The sequence below is a fragment of the Malaclemys terrapin genome, chromosome 1, assembly GCF_027887155.1.
Source record: "Malaclemys terrapin pileata isolate rMalTer1 chromosome 1, rMalTer1.hap1, whole genome shotgun sequence".
NCBI lineage: Eukaryota > Metazoa > Chordata > Testudines > Emydidae > Malaclemys > Malaclemys terrapin.
Window position 1 is genome coordinate 170,713,548 of NC_071505.1, and position 22,960 is coordinate 170,736,507.

The 22,960-nt window shown below is 39.5% G+C and overlaps 1 protein-coding gene across 1 annotated transcript in view; it reads right to left on the minus strand.

Moving 5' to 3' along the window:
• The window catches only part of CADM2 (cell adhesion molecule 2), a 516,203-nt gene that overhangs the window by 407,957 nt on the left and 85,286 nt on the right, over positions 1-22,960 (minus strand). The gene's annotated exons all lie outside the window — the stretch shown is intronic.

Below are 22,960 nucleotides of genomic sequence, written 5' to 3' on the forward strand. Positions count from 1 at the left end.
TCTGCCAAATGCTCCAAAAGAAGCAATATGTGTCCTCAAAAAAAAGTGCAATGAATGATAGCTGTCTCACATCTTTCTGTATGAATGCTTAGAGTAGATTTTTCTTTCACCTATTCTGGGGACTCTAGTAAGGAGCCAAGCATAGGATGAGTAAAAATACTGAAAATCCTTCTGTGGCACCTGATAGTAATAGCTGACTATCTTTACCACAGTAGTACCTAACTCTGGAAGCAAATGACCCAGACTGATTTGAGTAGACCCTCATTTATGAGCAAAGCAACCTTCTCTTTATGCCTCCAGCATATCAAATAAACAGTCATGCACTGATGACGTCTATATCTAAGGACTCAGCCATTCCACTCAGTTCTCAAAACTGCCTCTAATTAGGTTGCGAATATTCCTGGAGCTTTCATCACATGACATAATTTTTAAAAAAGATAAATCTTTAATTCCTGGAGACTCCAAGACAATCCTGGAGGGTTGGCAACCCCACCTGTTATCAGGGCCAGATCAAAGTAATTGAAAGCCCCGAGGCACACCATTCTTCCCTCATGCCTTTGCATGGTGGTGGAAGAGTGCAGGACAGCAGCTTGGGGCCCTGTTCTTTTCCTCCGAGGTTCCTTCTCTGGCTGAGGTGATAGGAAGGGGAACAGCATTTACCACAGCGGCTGGAATGTAACTGCTTGATTAACAGTCTAGAATGGCTGCACTCTTCTCCTGACACACACACACAGCCCTCTGTTGTGGGTGTGCAGGGTAGGCATTGGCAAAGTCCTGAAGAACAGTTAATAGCTCATAGAGATGAAAGAGACTGTTCATTCTTCTCAGAGCTATTGTTTCAGGCTGTCTGTAGACTCAGGCAAACATTTCTGCCTCAGTTACACTCAATTAATACGTTTGAGCATCTATTTGATACCATGAGGGCTAGCTAAAAACTAAAAAAAAAATCAGATGTTGAGATTCTGATGTAATCAAGTGACTCCGTGGGCACATGCTGAAACTTAAGGCATAGGCATAGTGCTACATTGCCTGTGCCTGAATTCTGCCCTGCTTGTTGTCAGGCCATGATTTGGACAACACTATTACATTGCATTCAGGGCATATACATGAACAATGTCCTATGCTGATCTTCAGCCTTTTTCCTCTCATTTTTCTCCTCTATATCATAGATATTCACCATAGATGAATATTTGTTTATTTAGATTTCAGAGGCCATCTCAGACTATGATATGGATACACATGGCATTCTAGGAGAAGGCAACAGAAGTGTAAGAGCGGGTGACTGAGCACTAGCTCTCTCTCTCTGGATGAGAGGTGTGAAGAAGAATAACCCTTTAACCTTGAAAAGAGACTTCTTTGATCATTTAGACCAGGGGTCTCAAACACGCGGCCCGCGGGGCTATTTCCTGCGGCCCGCCAAGCAACCCGGCCCCGCCCCATCCGGCCTACCTCCAGGCCAGGGGTGGGCGAACTACACCCACGGGATTGCCCCCCTCGAGCCCCGTGCCGCTCCCTGAAGTGGCTGGCATCGCATCCCTGTGGCCAGGGGGAGGAGGGAAGCAGAGGGCTCTGTGTGTTGCCCTGGTTTCCGGGGGCAGGGTTCCAACTGCTTCACGGGGCCGGGGCCAGGGCAGGCAGGGAAGCAGGCAGCCTGCCCTGGCACCGGTGTGCGCCGCTGCCACACTGGTGTGCGCTGCTGCCAGAGTCTGAAGCCCTCCTGCACCCCGCCCCCCAACTCCCTGCCCTGAGCTCCCTGCCTGCACCCCAATCCCCTGCCCTGAGCCCCCGCTGCATCCCACATCCCCCTGCACCCCAACTCCCTGCCCTGAGCTCCCTGCCTGCACCCCAATCCCCTGCCCTGAGCCCCCGCTGCATCCCACATCCCCCTGCACCCCAACTCCCTGCCCTGAGCTCCCTGCCTGCACCCCAATCCCCTGCCCTGAGCCCCCGCTGCATCCCACATCCCCCTGCACCCCAACTCCCTGCCCTGAGCTCCCTGCCTGCACCCCAATCCCCTGCCCTGAGCCCCCACTGCATCCCACATCCCCCTGCACCCCAACTCCCTGCCCTGAGCTCCCTGCCTGCACCCCAATCCCCTGCCCTGAGCCCCCTGCTGCACCTCACACCCCAACCCCCTGCCCTGAGCCCCCTGCTGCACCTCACACCCCAACCCCCTGCCCTGAGCACCCTGCTGCACCTCACACCCCAACCCCCTGCCCTGAGCCCCCTGCTGCACCTCACACCCCTCCTGCACCCCTCACCCCAGCTCCCTGCCCTGAGCCCTCTGCTGCACCCTGCATCTCAACTCACTGCCCTGAGCCCCTGCTACACCCCTTCTGCCCCCTCTGGGGGCAGGGAGGGGGCAGATTTGGGGTGGGGACTTCGGGGAAGGGGTTGGAATGGGGGCAGGGAAGGGGTGGGAAGAGGCGGGGCAGGGCCTCATGGAAGGGGTGGAGTGGGGGCAGGGCCGGGGGCAGCAAGGGAGAGGTGTCAGTGATGCAGCCCTCGGGCCAATGAACTAGTCCTCATGTGGCCCTCCTGGTCATTTGAGTTTGAGACCCTTGATTTAGACAATGGAAGCTGCCATCACAAGGACCATAGGACATTATAGGGTCACATGGGAAGAGAACTTGCATAGACTAGTCTCGTAGAATAGGAGAAACCCTAAAAGAAGGCTGGACATTCATTCAAGAAATTCCTTTGCAGCTCTTAGTATTTGCTATCCCAGGTTCTAGTCCACAGGTCTCTTCTTAAAACTTCTGGCTGTCACATTAACTCTACCACCCTTCCCACCCCCAAACAAAGAAACAATAAAGCATAACTAACTAAAAGACTCCATAAGTGTCATTAAAGATACAAATTGTATTTTTAGACATATTCTAATGCAACATGGTTGACATGAAGCAGCTGATGATCTGGAGAGAGTGTGGGCCTGGCAGGTTTATAAAGAACATAAATTAGACTGGATTGGACTGGACATACAGGTAAGGGCAAAAAAGTTCAAGTTTTCTCCTTAACCTGTGTGACACTTTTTTCTAACTGTGGCTACATTCTCTCCATTTCTTCAGCTAAGTTCCAAAAAGTTCCTATGGTCCATAAAGTTATATTCCTTTAAATTACATTAATGTTTATACAGTTCTTTGAAAATGTAAAGCACTACATTTCTGGTGTTATAGTTTATGCTTGTAGTGAACTAATGGATGACCAAATCGAGATTTATCAGGCATTCTAGGAATCGCCTAAAAGCAGAAGAATAAGCAACATGGCAGAAAACAAATGGAATACTTTGAATATCTTTGCAGTTTATCAATCAAATGCAAGAATTTCAATTGACTTATTAATCATTATTTAGATTAGTCAATAAAAATTCTTATACTTCATTAATATATAATGAAAAGACTAAACAAAGCTTCAAACAACTGTACAACTTGCAGAACTGCAGAGGCAGAATTATTATACAATTATATCTACCTTTTGCAAGTTACAAACTATTCCCTGGTAGGAATCCACCTCTTCATTCATTATGATTCAATATAATTTGAGCAGCTAAGGTAAAGTGTGTTCTCAGCAGGAGGCTGCAAATGAATCCCGCTGATGCTTTTATTACTAAAACAGCTTTATACAGCTTGTCCCAGCACTTAAAATAACTCCAGTCCTTGGGGAAAGTGTTTGCAAGTGGTTTATATACTGAAACAGTGCAAAGATAACTACAGTAACCAGGATACAGTGTGGAAGCCTGGCAAGAATGCTCAACGTTAGTAAACTTTCCATCCCATAAAAATTAGATGATGTATGTAGAAAACGATTCTCTGTTGTGACAAAGAAATTTTCAACAGGAAGAAATTTAAGTACTTTTCAGAATAAAAATGAAGAGGGACCCATCCACTCAAGAAAAAAGCAAAACAAAACCACCTTTATCTTGGTTTAATCCTCTAAAATCTGTACCTTTCACACATTCACTAATCATCTGCAACTGGGGTCAGCAACTGAAGAAAACTGATTTGTTTACCCTACACTATCCATGCATGATATAGCATAAGATAGTGGTTTAACAAGATAATAATTTGTGTTGCATAATGCTACAACTTTGGAAGCTTAAAATCCAACCCTGGAGCAAAGGTAGGTTTTGGGCACTGATCTTGGACTCAAAAGATAAATCTTGTCATAGACTTCCTGTGCAACTTTAGGCAAGTCAGTGTCTCTGTGCTTCACTCCCCGATCTGGGGAGAATCAGTATACTCCCAATTATCCAGATAGCATGGGTGATACATATTTTATTCACATAACTGGTGTAGGCCTTGCTGGAACTCTAGATATTGCTAACAATATGAACCAAAGTAGGCCTTGTCAGAATAGTAATACTTAGATATCAGCTAGCCAGGAAAACACATTCCTGACCAGAGAGGATGGTGCAAGAACATAGAGACGTCTTAAGTAACTACGTAAATACATTCCGAAGAGGATGGTATAAGAAAACACAGACCTCTCGTAAAGTTAAGGATGGAGTGACAAGATAAAGGAGGAGGATATATTGTCTGAACTATGAGATACAAGGTGGTAACAACATCTGGAATGTAATATGTAATTTGTTTATATCAATGTATAAAAGAAGAAGCCAGTGGAAAGATATATTTGCACTGGCCTAGGAGACATCATATTATATTGGTTGAGCCGGTACCTTGTCGCAGGCTGTCACAGTGCCTTTGTGTGTCACAGTTGAGAATGCCACACTCAGGCCAGACTGCAAGAAATAGAGCAAGCAATCCCCCAAAATTTGTGATTTACTCTATCATTAGGTTATACCATGCCAGTAACAAAAGTGAACTTCTGTTAACTGGTTAACAAGGAGTCAAAATGCAGTCTCTTTAGGCATTCCAGTCCTTGGCTCACCACTCAGCAACTAGACTTTATGATGAGTGGTTACTGAAAACCAACGACATCAGATATAGGGTGCTTCCAATACCAAGGGATCAGCCACTTATCCAGGTCAATATGTAATTAGGATTTTACCTAATTATCATGCTGATGCAAATCCTTTAGTAACCAAAAATTAAAGGGTTAATAGCATAAAAAAAGAAAGAAAAGAAGGGAGCTATTGAATGCTTTAGGAATCATATACATATAAGTGATTGCAAAGTACTTATATACATAACCAATATTCATACTTTAGATAAAAAAAGATGATACATGAGCATAAACAGGATAATCATACTTCACAAATCATAACTTTTCCATTAACACCTTACATGACATATTTTGTACAAGATTTATGGTAATTGTATAACAATGGCAATATCAATTATATAAATGGTCATCTTTAATCATATATCAGAGGGGTAGCCATGTTAGTCTGGATCTGTAAAAAGCAACAGAGAGTCCTGTGGCACCTTTAAGACTAGCAGATGTATTGGAGCATAAGCTTTCGTGGGTGAATACCCACTTCGTCAGACGCATGTGCTTATGCTCCAATACATCTGTTAGTCTTAAAGGTGCCACAGGACTCTCTGTTGCTTTAATCATATAGCATCACACAGGCATACATGTGTTAGTGTACCTGCAACTTCTATGGGGCACTGGGACTGGGTCTGGTCATGGGGCAGAAACTTGCCAAACTACAGAGTATTGATTGGCTTATATAATTAATCAATGTAACTAATATACAATCAACAGATCAAGCAACAGTCCTGGCCAACGGTCTCTGCTCTATTATCTGAACCTCTGTATTATCTGAATCCCTTCCTTAACCCCCAGCATGAGATACCTGGAGAACAAGGAAGGGATTTGGATAATGTGGAGGTTTGGATCATACGGTTTTGGATAAATGGGAGTATACTGTACTGCCTTATTCCCAGCCTTTGTCTATCTTGACTGTAAACTCTGTAGGACAGGGACTGTCTTTTACCATGTGTAGGTATAATATGTGGTACTATGTGTTGTGTGTGTAGGACAGTACCTCTCGGATGGGGCCTTTACATGTTACCATTATATAAACGACAACTACTATTCTTGCAAGAATGGAATGTTCTTTTTAGCATAAATTCAATGGAACTCACCGTAATAGGTGAAGTGGCATTTTTAGGCTCTAGGAGTGGAGATGGGATAGTTAAGGCAGAATTTTATATAACTGTAAGTTTGCTTTGTTTGCATATTTGATTATCATTTCCCTTCTTTTCAACATGCAATCCACATGTTAAATGACACAATGGGCACAACAGGATATTTAGAACAGGGCAAAGACCCCAAATCAAAGTTTACTGCTTCTCCTTTAACACATCCTATAGACTGCACACATTTCAAGAGAAAACTTATTTGCACTGACACATAATACAGTTTACTGTATGGAGTTGCTGTGCATGTATAGTAGATGAGTCAACAGAAAGGGATGTTATAGCCACAAGGCTTTATGGAGAAATTATACTCTTCCAAAATTATACTCATCTCAAAGTAACTGGGCCAAAATGAACTGTAATGGCTATGAAAAAGGTAGTAGAATAGAAATTAATATTAGGCACACAACATTTATTAAGACAGAAGCAGAGAAAATTGCAAATTATGTTAAAGTTCAGCTTCTTTCCTTTGTATCTCCCTTTGGAATCAATGGGAGTCATCGTGCTACAAATCCCTCATAATTCTTAAGGGTGGTTGTCTGGGGTGGGAAGTGCTCATTATAGAATCAACTCTGCTGCCATTTGACAACTGTTAAAGGTAAGGTCTGATCATGAACATGTTACTCACTTGAGCAGCAACAATGAGTTCACTGGAACTACTTGAGTGAGTAAACAGTGCAGGATTGGGACTTACTTTTGTTTGGAACCCTTAGGCTCCAATACAGCAAAGCATTTCAGCATGTGCTTAATTTTAAGCAAGTGAGTAGTCCCAGTGAATGGATTGCTGAATTGGGTCTCAAAAGTAGGATGATATAAATACCTGCTACTCAGGCTACATCTGCATTGTTCTGAAGTTAATAAAGATTGTTAAAATAACTGGAGAATTACATAATAGATTGATTTATTTATCCCTAAATTTGCATAATAAATAATAAAATAATGAGAATATGTGTTTCAGAATATGGGTCTCCTCATTACTATACTAGCCCATGGAATCTCTTTACTGGCAGTTATTTTAACACCCACATTCTCATTCACATACAGAAGTAACATCTGTTACTTCACATGTGAGAAAAGATATAGCTCAGTCCTGGATTTCTCTTTCTTGAGAAAAAGAAAGATAATTACCCTTCACGGGTGAGATATTTGATTTATTCTACAGAGATTCATTTCATTTCATTGTAAATTAAACTGCTTAATTCAACATTTTCAGTACCTGCTATTTGAGGGGACATCTGGGAGGGCCTAGTGAGAGTTGCCAAAGCAGATAGTTAGAACCTTCAGTGAATTACACACATTAAATGCAGTATTTATAATTATTTTCATAGGGTGAGCTGTCACTCTGATATCATTTGATCCCTTCTTCTCTTTCTGTCCTCTCCTTTCTAACAGCAAGCACACTACAGGCATGCAATTTCTGAGATATTATTTTGCAAGAATCTTTGTCTTTGCTAAGTCTTTGAATCTTTATAGTTTTGCTATAAAAAAAATCAAGGGACAATGTCATCAAAGCAAATATATGGAAACAGAATCATCATCTATAACTTTACAATTTTGATTTTTACATTTTAATTTAAAAATAATAATGGTTTTTTCCTATTGCAGACAGTGACATTTTAGCCTAAATTGCATATGACAGCTGAACACCCCGTAGACTCTCCCAGGGTGTATGACAGTTGAGTTACGTATTGGCCAAATATGATGGAATTAAGTGTCACTTTACATTACTTTAAATAAAACTGATGAATAGATTAAATTTAAAAATAAAAACTATTAAAATAACTGAGAAGTTCCAATTTAAACTGACAAAGGAAAGAAAATATAAAGTTAAGGCTGTCACTCTCGTATTAACTCACCCCCTCTGGTCTGAGATATTACAACATATATATGAGTGAATCACAACAGCTTTAAAATGTTATTTATTTTGACAATCTCTCATGTAATTCTCAAGTTATTTTAACACACTTTATTAACCTGAGAGGAATGCAGAGTTAGATATACTTAGATTTTTTCCCCCATTTAAGTCTATGCAAACTCATTCCATAAAGTTAAAAGCCTCAAATGTTGCCATATTACACTACTTCTCTAAAACCAGAATTCTTAAGAGAACCCACCCTGCATAACCATTAACATGGTCCCCCACTGCAGCCTCCATCACAATCTCCCCATATCTCCTATTTAATCCATGAAAAACCTAGGTGAAAAGGTGAGTCCCACATACAGTCTGAAAGGTCACCAAATCAGGCTCTGAATTTCCAAGGATAGAATCTGATTCCACAGTAAAGGAGCCCTCACTGAGAAAACCCTGGCATTGGTCCCCTGATTAATAAATAAACAACAGAGAGTCTTGTGGCACCTTTAAGACTAACAGATGTATTGGAGCATAAGCTTTCGTGAGTGAATACCCACTTCATCAGACGCATGTGACATGCGTCTGACGAAGTGGGTATTCACCCACGAAAACTTATGCTCCAATACATCTGTTAGTCTTAAAGGTGCCACAAGACTCTCTGTTGCTTTTTACAGGTTCAGACTAACCTGGCTACCCCTCTGATACTTGATTAACAAATGGAATTTCTAATCTGAGCACCTTGGATAACTGCAGACACAACATTTAGGCCCAGATTTTTAAAGGATTTTAGGTGTTGCCCCCATTCAATGTTGCAATGCCAAATTGCTTTAGAAGCATAAGTCCCACTGACTTTCTATGAGATTTAGATATTTAAGTGCCCAAGTCACCTCTGAAAATGACACTGAGGCATTGCAACACTGAATGGAGCAATTTCTAAATACCTTTAAAAAAATCTGGGCCTTAGAGTTGACTGGAACTGCTCATCTTAAAGAGGAGACATGACAGAAACATCCAAAATAATAAATGGCACAAAGAGCATAAATCAGGCACTACCTAATTACCTTTTCTTATAATACAAGAAGAAGGAGTCATTCAAGGAAAATGAAGAGCACAGTTTTAAAATGGTTAAAGGAAATATGTTCTTCTCTCAATTAACCTGTGGAATTTATTGCCACAAGGTAAAGAGCTTGAGGCCAAGATCTTGCCAGGATTAAATTTAAAAAAAATTGAACAGTTGTAATGATAACATCTAGAGTTAAAACAGTAAGTAGTAAATTAAAAAAATAAAAACAAGCAAACCCAGCAGGAATTTTAGAACAATATAAACTCTCATGCTTCAGGAGTCGCAAGCAAACACTTACATAATCAGAATTGTCTGCAGAGTTGGAGCATGAACATGAGCACCCCATGACGAACCTGCCAGTTTGCTAAGAAAATCGTTACACGTCTTAACTTTACCCACTGTCTTCTTCAATGTGTGGTCTAATGTCACATCTAGATAGACTGGTTCTCCTTCATGCTTCACCTTCTGACCATTCAGATAAACATTCAGTTCTCGGGTTGCACTAGCATTGTGAAGATGGAACAAACTGGAGACTGTTTTTATGATGCTTGGCTGTAGGTGCCAAATCTTACAGAAAAGAGATGACTCTGGGTGGACATGAGAGAGGACTACAAAATCATGAATGGTATGGATAAAGTGAATAAGGAAGTGTTATTTACTACTTCACATAAACCAGCGGTCACCCAATGAAATTAATAGGCAGAAGGTTTAAAACAAATATAAGAAAATACTTCTTTACAGAATGCACAGTCAACCTCTAGAACTCATTGCCATGGGATGTTGTGAAGGCAAAAATATAACTGGAATTAAAAAAGAATAAGATACGTTCATGGAGGATATGTCCATCAATGGCTGTTTGCTAAGATGGTCTGGGATGCAACCCCATGTTCTGGTGTCCCTATGCCTCCAACTGCCAGAAAGTACAATACAGTATTGAGAAGCCACCTGAAGTGGAGCCAAATGCAAAGAGCATAATCCTACATCTTCCCTGTATCTTCTCTCAGTTCATATTGAGCAGTTCATAAAGGACATAAGGATTTATAATAAACCTATTTGAATAATAACTAGTCTAGGTGAATGCGTCTCATCCTGTCAGGTCTCTGTGAAGTCAGAGGACCATTTTTAAATAAATAATTGATGAAAAGTGTTTTATTAGCCACTGCGTTTGCATTCAACAGCTGGTCAACTGTCACGATGGAATTACTGAGAGTATCTGGAATTATCTGAGTGGGTCACCTCAAATGGTCTATTCCAGATATATGAGTAAACACCCACATGGATTTTAGATTGTGCTAAAATAAAATATACTAGATATCTTACACATGCTTACATGTTAGAGACATCAGTTAAGAGTCCCTCATGTGTCCTTATAAGGAGAGTTACCTGAAAAGTCAGTCAGCATTTGCCAACATTTCAATTCACCGCTAAACCCAATAACAAGACTGTTCCCCAAGTGAAAAAGCTTTTCATGTGGACTTAGTTGAGCCTTACAGTATGTGGCTGTATTGATCCTCATAAATCATAAACAATAATTAAAAATGTTTAAATGCTGATGTACATGGGATGAGCTGGCTAGCAATCAGCGCAGGTATCAAAGTATAAGCAAAACTTCTAATTCCAACAGCTTTTCTTGTCTGTGTGGAAAATAGATGGGCAAATCAAAATCTGTGCATCTGTGGTAGATGTTCTATGAAGAATAACAGACACAAATTTATATAATATTTATAATATTTAAATTTAAGTTTACAACAGGTACAAGGGAAAGTGTTTAAAATGTATCAAAATCTATACTGCATTATTTCAACCTGAAAACTAGTTTTATAGATAGTGTAAATACTTTTAAAAAGGGAGATTATAATGGAAATATCAACAGACCTATATCTAGAGTAGGCTACCAATTATCTTCATGATCAAGAAAAGTAAACCTGAATTAACTCTTTCCATATATTCAAACAGATGGAGATAATTCAGTACTCTAAAACAAATTCATTAAACAGTTTCGCTTATTAGTATGCAAAAATTGCAGCTGTAAGTGTATGTATACTTTCCTTTCCTAGTTTTAAATATGTAACGTACTTTTATTTTTTTAGACTAAAATAAGTATCAACATTGCAAAGTACATCAGAATTCCTTTTGTATTTCCATACCTCTAAAGTTTGTTTACTTCCCATCTTGTTGTTTACAGTACATGAAAAAGGCTAGGTAGGTGTTGCATTTAAGGCTGACATCTTGTCAGATGTAAGTTGTATGCCAGCCAGTGCCTGCTTTTAGATTGTGTGATGCATCATGCTTCAAATATAAAATAAAAGCTGCCTGAAGAAATACCAGATTAGATAACCCAGTGTTTACTGTCAGAGTCACAGGCAGTAGATGGATACTAATAATGAGAAAGAATTGATTATTATAGGCAGAAAGGCAATTCATTGAAAGAACACCTCTTCGGATTTTCCGAAGACAGGAAAGTGAATATGTGATACTACGAAATTGTAAAAATGGACCTCTGCCCATCATGAACTCCTAAGTAAATGTACTGTTCCCTGGCATTGCTAAAGCAGAATGTACACCAAAATCCATTCAAAGGCATTTGTGAGTAATATATCAGGAATATAAAGTATGTTCTATTTATAATTTGTGGGGTAGAAAGCTATAAGGAAACTAATTTCCTCTTCTAAATAGTCTTTGCTGCTTTTAAACAATAGCAGATTGGGTAACATTCTGATTTTTTTTAAAATCTTGTCACCACATTTTTACCCATTATTATTTATTGATTGTATGCTAACATCTTGATTTTACTTAGGCATAAAACCAGTAAAATGTGCAAAAAAAATGTTTTAAATAAACACCAGGGCATATCCTGCTTCACTGAATTAAATAGGAACTGGACTGAGCATACTTACTCAAGCCCTTTGTTGTTCTGGAACGTACAGTATAAATCTCATCTACAAGAATATTAATATGGTCCTACTCTTCCTCTTGAGCATCCTGCTGCTCTCATAAACAAATCCTGACCCTTGATACACACTGTTATATGGCATGCAAGTGGTTAAATATTTTAAGCCTTTTTATGTGTTTCCTAGTTCCAGATTCTGCCTGACACTTTCATAGGTATGAAGTTTATAGCCCATATGCTCCAGGGAGCGCAACATTCCTTATTCCATAGGGGTTCTCAGCACTCCAATAGGAGGTGGAAGAGGCAGGAACATGGCTGCTTCCTTCCCATGCAAGCTACACTACACAAGATGGGTATAATAACAGGCACACAAAAGCTGCATACATGGGAGCTTTGGGAGGCACTGGCATCCCAGTGATCTCCCTGGGACTTATATGGCACAATCTAATTTTTAATTAGTTACATTTACAGCACCACTCATATCACTGTAAAGAACATTATACCTTAGTATTAAAAATCACTAATGCTTTGCTTTCAAATGCTTCATTAACCTAAATTATTTTAAGAATAATACACAACAATATGCAAAAATAATGTAAATTCCAGCATAAGAGGATTGCTGGAATGTGCCTGAGCCATACTGGTGTGTAGGCACAGCACTTTGTGCTTTAGTAATGGGGGAACAGTCCCTCGTGGCCCACAACAGGAGATCCAAGTAAATCCCCACTAGCACTGCGTGGCAGAAAGCTGTGAATGCTTCCTCTTCCCCATGGTGTGCCAGCTCCCACTCTGAGTCATTAGAGATCTGGTACTACATCTTTGTTATTTCACAGTACTAATAAAATATAGAATTGCAAGTTATATTATGGATTAGTTATTATCCATACAGTTACAGAGGGGCTCAGTCCCATTGCTAGTGCTTCATACATGGAACTCCCAACAAAGAAAATTGAATTTCCTCACATTGGGTCTTATCCTACAGGGTTCTGAGCACTTCTGATACATCCTCAACTATCAATAGCTTTAACTGGAGTTGCGGGTGCTGAATACCTCTCAGAAGACCTCAGCACCTTGAAGAAGAAGGCTCGTAGAACAGCTGCAAGATTGGGTTCACATCTGTTGTACTGAGAGTAAGATTGTGCCTCTTAAGGTACAGCCTTGCACTGGGGACACTCTGCTCCAAGAATGCCTTCCAGACTTTTCCAATGAACTGAGAATAGAACATTTACTTCACTATGTGGTGGATCATCTCTGCTGGGCATTACCGAAAGCAAAGAGTTTTAGCCATGCTCCACATATTTGCAGCCCCTTTTTGGCCATAGGGTGCCACTGATGAAGCATCTCTGAAGCAATTCTATGCTCCCCCAAACAAAGGGGCTGGAATTTTGGCTGATTCTCTGCAAGCATGAGACAATTTCTTATTATTTGCCTGCCACTGCACCTCCTGCTAGAATCAAGCCCTTAGATATCTGTGTATTTAAAATCAACTGATACCCAAGTATACTGAAGAGAATTCTTTCATGCAGATATGACCTTCACTTAGTGTAACAATCCCAATATTATGCACTTCACTTTTTATTTTTAATAAAGAAGAATGTTTCAGCAAAGTACAATTCTTGAAACAGCATATTATATTTCCATTGCACTTCTGAACTGTCAGCTTTCCCAATGTATTATTTGTCATCTTAAAAGCGAAAAACATTCAAGTTAATACAATGTGAGTAAAAATGTATTTAAGTAGACCTTGTGACGAGTATGACAATTTCCTGCAATATTCTGCACAGACCTTATTGAATTAAGTATAAGTATCTTAGGAGTTCATTGTATTAAAAATGCAAATATTTATGTAATATTGTGGGATTGCATGTAACATCTTTAAGGGGGAGGCAGTGCTAATGCAAGCCTGGGGAAATGTTATGAACATCAAAAGACTCTTAAAACAGTGAGCCAAAAAAAGACTACACTTTCAGTGGAGTGGATTTCCTAGGAAATACTTGGGAGTAGGGAAATGCAAATTATCCACTTCCAGAACCAACCTTTTGAAGCTGTGCCCTGATGAGAAGCAGTTACATGAGGACAAGGTCAGAGGTCCAAACTGGATAAAAGAGTGACTCTCAGATTCATTGGTGTTCTTGTTCTGAGCTAACAGCTATATGAACTTGACACCATAGAAACAGTCCCTGGTGGGCTATACAGGACTGTTCACCCACCAGAGCCCTTGGAGCTGGGGCAATTCTGGTAAGCTTACTAACATGCACTTAGGGTTCTTTTATTGTTTTTAATACATTTTCTCTGTATTCCCCTTAAGAATAAATGTACTTGCTTAGGAAGAGCTGTGTGGTAACTTATAACTGTGGCAATTATACTGTTTATAGCTTCTGAGGAGAAAAAGAAGAGCAGGGCTGCTTAGGTGTTTTTGCTAGGGAATTCACAATGTAGGCACGGAACCGAGTGGCATGGAAAAAATCTGGCCAGAAGAGAGAGAAATATGGGCCTCGGCCAAAGATAGATGTTGTCTGGAGAGTAGGAGAGTGGGTACCCTGGATGGACCACGAGAGGGAATTATAGATGACATTGCCCTAAACTGTGACAAATATTGTTTTTTTTTTTAATGGAGTCCTTATAACTAGTGTACATCATTTTAAGTAGGTATTTCAAATCACTAATTTTTCATTCAAAATATGTTTTCATGGTGTACACATCGAAAAGTTTTAAGGTACACCATGTCTATCAGAATTGGCCACAATCCTCTGGCTAACTGAACCTTAATCTAAAGCATATCCATGACCAAAATTTAGAGGAAAATAAAACCAAACAATCCAGCTTCTCTCTCCTGCTCATTCATGTTATTGCCTCCATTTGTGCTGCTTGTTTTCCTTCCTTACGTTTGTATGTGGTACTGCAGTTTGTGACAAGACAGCAGTTTAGCTGTTCAGCATTTTGAAACAGAACTTCAGAACCTTTATTAATTTTTTACTAAAATGATAATCTGTTTGTCAGAAAAAGTCAAGTTGTAAAACAATTAGGGCTTTAAGTAACACTTACCCTTCCCAAGACTAGCTTTCCTGTTTCTGTTTTCCATACTGTAGGTAATATTACATTTTTCTGACACTCCATTCTGAATAAATCATACTCTAGATGGGAAATTTAAGTAAAAACACAGCTTGCAAGAGCCTTTCTTTAAATTCTGGACAATGTTTCCATTCTGACAAATGTTCAATGAGCTGCAGTAGATAGATTAAATCTTTTTAGTCTTCTTCATTGGTCATGCAGTAGTTCTGCTTTTGCTTGCCCCAGAAGAGGCAGATATTCACAGATAATTGATCTGGCAGCTGGTCTCCCTGTTGGCAGCACATTGTAGAGACATTTTATCATCAGGTTAGCTAAGTATACTTAACTTTTAAACTAGAAATAAAAATATCTCTCCAGGAATAAACTCAATTTAATATTATTTTATTCAAGAAAAGTGTTGCCATAGTGAAAGTTAATTATATAGAAAAACATCAAGATCTATATTTGAAGTTTAGACCCATATTTTCTCAAACTACAATTTATATACCTGTGGTGCTTTAGTACTATTTACAGTTAGCACTGTGTGCAAATCTTAATTTAGGCCCTGATCTTTCAATTGACTGCATGTGGATACAGGAATGCCCTTGCATGTAGAGAGTGACAGCACTGAGGCTTTTTTACTTAATAACATAAGAATGGTCTGACCCAGTATGGACAATGGTTTGTCTAGCCTGGTATCCTGTCTTCTGACAATGGACAGTGCCAGATGATTCAGAGGGAAACAACAGAAGAGGGCAATTATTGAACGATCCATTCCCCATCATCCAGACCCACCTTCTGACAGTCAGATGTTTAGGGACACCAAGACCATGGGGTAGTGCCTTTAACTATCTTATTTAATAATCACTGGACCTATCCTCCATGAAATTACCTAATTCTTTTTAAAATCCAGTTATTCTTTTTGCCTTCATAACATCCCCTGGGAAGAAGTTCCAAGATTGACTACATTGTGTGAAGTAGTACATCCTTATGTTTGTTTTAAACTGTCTGTTAATTTCAGGGTGACCCTTAGGACTTATGTTATGTGAATGGGTAAACAACACTTCCCTATTCAATTTCCCCACACCATTTATAATTGTATAGGCCTCTATCATATTCCCATCTCTTTTCTAAGCTGAACAGTCCCAGTCTTTTTCACGTCTCTTCACATGGAAGCTGTTCTATACCCCTAATCACTACCTTCTGTATACTTTTTCCAGTTTTTAATATATCTTTTTTTTTTTTTTTAGATGTGGCAATCAGAATTGAATACAATATTCAAGGCATAGGCATACCTGGATTTATTTAGAGGCATGATGATATTTTCTCTCTTATCAGTCCCTTTCCTAATGGTTCTAACACGTTGCATTTTTGACTGCCACTGCATACTGAAGAGATATTTTCAGAGCGCTATCTGCAAGGAATCTAAGATCTCTTTCTTGAGTGGTAACAGCTAACTTAGACCCCATAATTTTGTATGTATAGTTGAGACGATTTTTCCAATGTGCATTACTTTGGGCTTATCAACATTGAATTTCATCTGCCATTTTGTTGTCCACTCACACAGTATTGTGAGATCCTTTTGTAACTCTTCAGAGTCAACTTTGGACTTATCTACCCCCTAAATTATCTCCAAACCTTGTCACCTCACTGTTCACCCCCTTTCCAGATCTATGAATATGTTGTACAGCATGAGTTCCAGTATAGATCCTATTTACCTCTTTCCAGTGCAAAAAATGGATTCTTTATTCCTACCTTGTGTATCCTATCTTTTAACCAGTAATTAATCCAGGGGTCAGCAACATTCGGCACGCGGCTCGCCAGGGTAAGCATCCTGGTGGGCTGGGCCAGTTTATTTACCTGCTGACGTGGCAGGTTCGGCCAATCGCTGCCCCACTGGCCGCAGTTTGCCGTCCCGGGCCAATGGGGGCGGCGAGAAGTGGCACGGGCAGGCAATGTGCTGGCCGCGGTTTCCCGCCACCCCCATTGGCCCGGGACGGCGAACCGCAGCCAGAGGGGGCCGCGATCGGCCAAACCTGCCGCGTCAGCAGGTAAATAAACTGGCCCGGCCCTCCAGGGTGCTTACTCTGGTGAGCCGCGTGCCGAATGTTGCCGACCCCTCAACTAATCCATGAAAGGAACTTCCTTCTTATGCCATGACTGCTTACTTTGCATAATCACCTTTGCTGTGGGATATTGTCAAAGGCTCTCTGAAAGTCCAAGAATACTATATCCACTGGATCACCCTTGTTCATATGTTTGTTCACTCCCTCAAAAGAATTCTAGTAGATTGGTGAGATATGATTTCCCTTTACAAAAGCCATGCGGACTCCTCCCCAACATATTGTGTTCATCTGTACATCTGGTATTTATGTTCATTACTACAGTTTCATCCAGTTTGCCCAGTACTGAAGTTTGGCTTACTGGCCTGTAATTGCCATGATTGTCTCTGGAGCCTTTTTTAAAGATAACATTAGCTATCCTCCAGTTATCTTATACAGAGGCTGACTTAAGTGATAGGTTACATACCACAGTTAGTTTTGCAATTTCATATCCAAGTTCCTTCAGATGTCTTGGGTGAATATCATCTTGTCCTGGTGACTTATTACATTACATTAGCATTCATTTAGCTTCTCTATGACAAAATTGTCTTCCTTGAGTGCTATTTTAGAATCATGATTGTCCAGTGGGCCGACTTATAGTTTAGCAGGCTTCCCGCTTCTGATGTACTTACTTAGTTTTTTTTTGTTTTTTGGTAGTTGCTTTTCAACTTCTTTTTTATACTTGCTAATTATACTTTCACATTTGATTTGCCAGAGAAAGGCGTATACACTATTACCCTCAGTAGGATCTGACTCCAATTTTTAAAGGACACCTTTTTGCCTTTAACCAGCTCGTTTACTCTTCTGTTAGCTATAAGGGCTTTTTTGGGAGAGGTCCTCTATTTTTATTTGGACATATATTTAGTTTGAGCCACTATTATGGTGTTTTTAAGTAGGTTCCATGCTGCTTGCAGGCATTTCACTTGAGACTGTTCCTTTTAATTTCCATTTAACTAGCTTACTCATTTTTGTGTCGTTCCTCTTTTTGAAATTAAATGCTACTGTGGCAGGTTTCTTTGGTATTTCCCCCCTCTAGACGAATGTTTAAATTTAATTACATTACAGTTGCTATTACCAAGTGGTTCAGATCTGATCCTGTGTTTCATTTAAGACTAAATCAAGAATTGCCTCTTCCCTTTGTGGATTCCAGGACTAGCTGCTCCAAGAAGCTAACTTGAGTTTAATATATTTATAAACTCCTAAACTAATTTCATGCCAAAGTAAAGCTTTTCATAAGGGAAATAAACTGAATATTTGTATCACAATCACCTTTTGAGGTACTACATCCGCAGCACTTAATGGTTCATGTACCATCTTTAAACGTGTTGAATTTAAAGGAGCTTCTCTTTAGGTTAGATATGTTTTTTTCTACTTTATTTTGATGCTTGTGATAATGTCAGTTTGATAGCTGTGAGACCAAAGTCTTATTTTCAAGAGGTACAGCAAAGGCAGTGGCGTAACAGGCTTTTCTAGCAACATGCTTCAAATCTGACCCAAAGGACCATCTACAAGGGTGAGAAGATTTATTCTCACCATGGTTATTCCATCCTTGCCCCCTCTTCTAAGGCTCCAAATAAAGTTACTAGTTAATACAAAATGAGCTAGCGTTGGTACTGGGATGTGAATGCCTCTCCACAAGGAACTGGACAGAGATTAATAACTCATTTCACAGTGGCCACAAAAAAGACATCATATGGATTTAATACTGACCAGGACTAGATTGGTGCTCAAATACACTGATAGTGTACATGCATATACCTAGCTCAGTTTATGTTGGATAACAAAAATATCAATAATGAATTGGAAATAGAATATCTGGAGTGTCTTTTAAGCCATTATACTAGTGTTTACATGCTTCAGATGAAGCTTCATTTTATTATATGAAATTATATTCTGATGAAAAATACAGACATTTTATTATGTAGAGACTACAGTCTGCATGATGTAACTTCATATTGGTTACATGTAAGCAAAGTCACAGTTCCATGGAAATTATGTACATAACAATATGATTAAATTCCACTCAAATACATTATCCCTTACTTTACCTATTCAATATTTGAATACAGTGCATTTTTCCCCCACAGGAATTATTTGTACTCCTGCTGGTCTAGTCTAACTATGACATTGATTTAAACTCTTAACGTCCATTAATGCTTGTGGGAAATACTCCAGTAAATTTGTCTCAGTCCAATTAAACTTATATTTAAAGGCACATCACTTCATTATTGTCTAAAACAATTTTTTTAGTTGGCATCCCTTATATTCACTTTTGTTTTGCCTCTAGTTTTTTTTGTTTTTAAGTGGAGTTTATTGTCCACTCTGACTTCACAGTCACTCTCTATCATATTCCTATCATCCCCTTCTGCAATTTGCATCTGTGACTACTTCCCCACCTACTCGAATAGGCCAAAAGAGCACGCGGGCGGGATGAAGCCAGTAACACACTCTCTGGGAGTTCTTTAGTCCTGAGGGATCATGACCATCCAAACTGGAAGGTGAGAGCCCCTCCTACTAGTTGAGCAAAATAATGAGCCCAATAAGAATGCAGGTCTGTTATTTACTTTGCAGCAATACGTGAGGCAACCAGACCAGTTTGGCAACTTTGGGAGTATTTGTATTCATGTGTTACATAATTTATCAAAAATCACTATTTTATTCAACCACACTTATAGAATTAATAAAACCTACTTATGAAAGACCTGTGAAAGTTAATTTTTAAATTTTTGTTAACCATTATATTATAAAGAGCAAATGACACCATGCTAGAATAAAATGCAAATATTTTAATGATACATGTATAGAAGGCATTGAATGTATAGAAACAAGCCAAACTAAGGAGAAGTCAGTCTTAAAAGAAACCTCAGAAATGTAGTTTGCACTTGTAAAACACCTTTGAGGCACATCATGAAGTGACTGACTTTTCCAATTACACCTGAAAGCTCTAAATATCCACTGGCTATTTTTCACCTTTGATTCATTCAGAAAAGACCATGATAAATTGTAAAAAGGCACAAGAGTGAAAAGAGTGTGCAAAATTACAAAACAACACTCACACAAGGATGAAAAAGCTTTCATAAAACATTTCTAGTTCTTAGTTTTGATATGCCTTCTGCTATATCTTTGCTTTGATGTAAACCAGGGTGATAGTAGTTTTAAAATTGGTTATCATACATATCTACTAATTATTGGCACATCCCATTTTAATGAATCAAAGGTTTAACTCCACTGGTCTCATTGAAGAAACTGTATAACAAGCCATTAGCTGCATCTCCATTGTAAAGGTTGCTTCTGAAACAAGCTTAAAATGGGGTATACATTTTTCTCTACAGGTAGCTTTTCAATGAGAATTTACATTTATAGTTTTCATGCCTTTGAATTTTCTGTGTGTTGTTTGTTTATAATAAGTGTATGAAATTAGTGTGTTCACATTTGTCTATGACAGACAGACATTTTTAAATTTTTTCAGTTAATATATTTTAAGATGACATTATGTATGGACATTGAAATTGGTCAAGAGCTAAATCTTGAGTGGATCTGCTGCAAGAAGTAGCTTTTTAAAAATAAGTTTTTACTATTAATAGTAATATTTTTGTTATTCTTCAGAAGTGAAGGTTTAAAGGAAGCCAGCACATAAAATCTTCACCATCAGAAAAATTCACAAGGAATTGCCCTCTTTTAAACTGGCCACCATTATCCCATTGTTCTCAGAGTGACTGAAGCCACAGATTTCCCTTCAGTCAAGATGGACACCATTTCCCTCCAGCCTATGTATGAGGAAGTTATGCCTGCCCTTAGCCAAGATAGCCACTGCCTCCCATTGTCCCCAATGGAAGTTAAGGCAAGATGTCCTCAAATAAGAGTGCCATCTGTCTGACCAATCAGGGGGCAGAGAGGGGCACTGTGAGACATAGATGAATATTAGAAGGGAGCAAGGGGGCAGGTGGGAGAAACATGTGTGTGTGTACACATGTGTATATTCACATGTACACACTGTATGATGGAGTGCAAGAAGTGAAAAATGGAGGAAGAACACGTACAGGGAAATGTACAGGGATCCTGAGGGTCAGGGCAAAATGAAAGAGAATTGGAAAAAGAGAAGGTCAGGAAATAGAGGCACATATAATACAAAATGCAAAATTTGCCCTCTATTCTTCCCCCCACAGGCACACACAGGTTGCCCACAACAAAATTAACTCTCTCATCCTACAGATGTCAGCCTTACAGTACCACCTTCACCAAACTGCTTTCACAAAAAATATAAAACTATTACACCAAAGACCACAGCAAAAACAGTGCTATGAAGGAATAATGTAGTGAAGAGGATTTGCAGTAGGGTAGTTTGAGGGTTAAGAATAGACTGGTGCATCCCTACATTATAAATCACAATATATCTCATTTGGAGCAATTGTCTGAATTACATTCATTCTACAATTAATGGAATGATACAATTGACTCTTGAGTACCAAACACTTTTATGCAGCCAGACTTCTCTAAATAGTTATTTCTGCTTCTAATTGTTATACTAGCACTTTCTTCCTTTCAAGACAGCTATTTGAGGTGCTTTTTATATTCTTATATTTGTATTTGTCATTATTATATTTGTATGCAGAACTTTGCACACCATTAATCTATGTAACTGATTTATATCTGGGGATATTTATATTCTTTTCTACTGAAAATGTGAAATTACCCATTTACTACAACCCACCTGTGAAATCTGTCATTCCTTCCCTTTGGGTTAGACAGGGAAACTCAGCTATAAATTAGGGCTTTTCTTAAATATGTAACATTATAAAGGAAGTAAATCAAAAGAAGAGTTAAGTGTAATAAATAATTTATTTTATATTAAAACCTATTTTTTATTAAACTATTTATTTAGGTTTAATTACCACATATAAAATGGACATGTATGAGATATCCATTCCCGAGATCTTCTTGTTTCCTACCTATTTAATTGAAAAAATACTCAAGTGAGTGGTACCTACTCTGGAGGTCCCCTGCTGGAGGTCTCGTGGCCCTGCATAACCCTGACCCAGAATAGAGCAGAGAGATCCCCTCCAGAGGCCTAGTCTACAATACAGAATTAGACAAGGGAGCCACGTTAAGTCAACCCGTTAATGTTTGTGTCTACACTACCAGGTCCTTACGTTGACCTAAGTCACCTCTGATGTCTATTTCTGTAATCCACCTCTGCGAGAGGCATAATACTTAGTTCAATTTTCATGGGCCGACTGTGAGGTAGAGCATTATGGTAGACACAGAGTTGTGTAATTCAACTTAATTGGTTTCCAGGGGGTGTCCCACAATGCTCATCCGTGACCGCTCAGGAGATCATCCTAAACTCTGCTGCACTGGAGTCAGGTACATTGCAGTCAGAAAGAGTCCCTCCCCTGCTAAAGCCCTGGGAACTTTTGATTTCCCGTTTATTTTTTGATCAGCACTGGGAGCATGCCAGCTTGAGCATAGCTGATCATGGAGACTACACACCCCAGACTCGCTCCAGCCTGGTCTGCACAGGAAATGGTGGATCTCATCGCTGTGTGGGGAGAAGAGTCTGTGCAGGCAGAGCTCTGATCCAGCAGAAGAAATGCTGACATCTATGCAAAGATCGCTTGTGGAATGGGGGAGAAGGGCTACACGAAGGACACACAGAAGTGCTGTGTGAAAATAAAAAAACTTTGCCAAGTGTCTCAGAAGGCAAGGGAGGCAAAAGTCATTCTGGTGCTGAACCCCACACATGCCAGTTCTACAATGAGCTGCATGTGATTCTCTGAGGGTAATCCTACCAGCACCCCCACAAGAAATGTGGACACCTCACAGGTGTGTGAATCTAGGGACAACAAGGAAGATGATATGGTGGATGAGGAAGAGGAGGAGAATGGAAGACAGGCG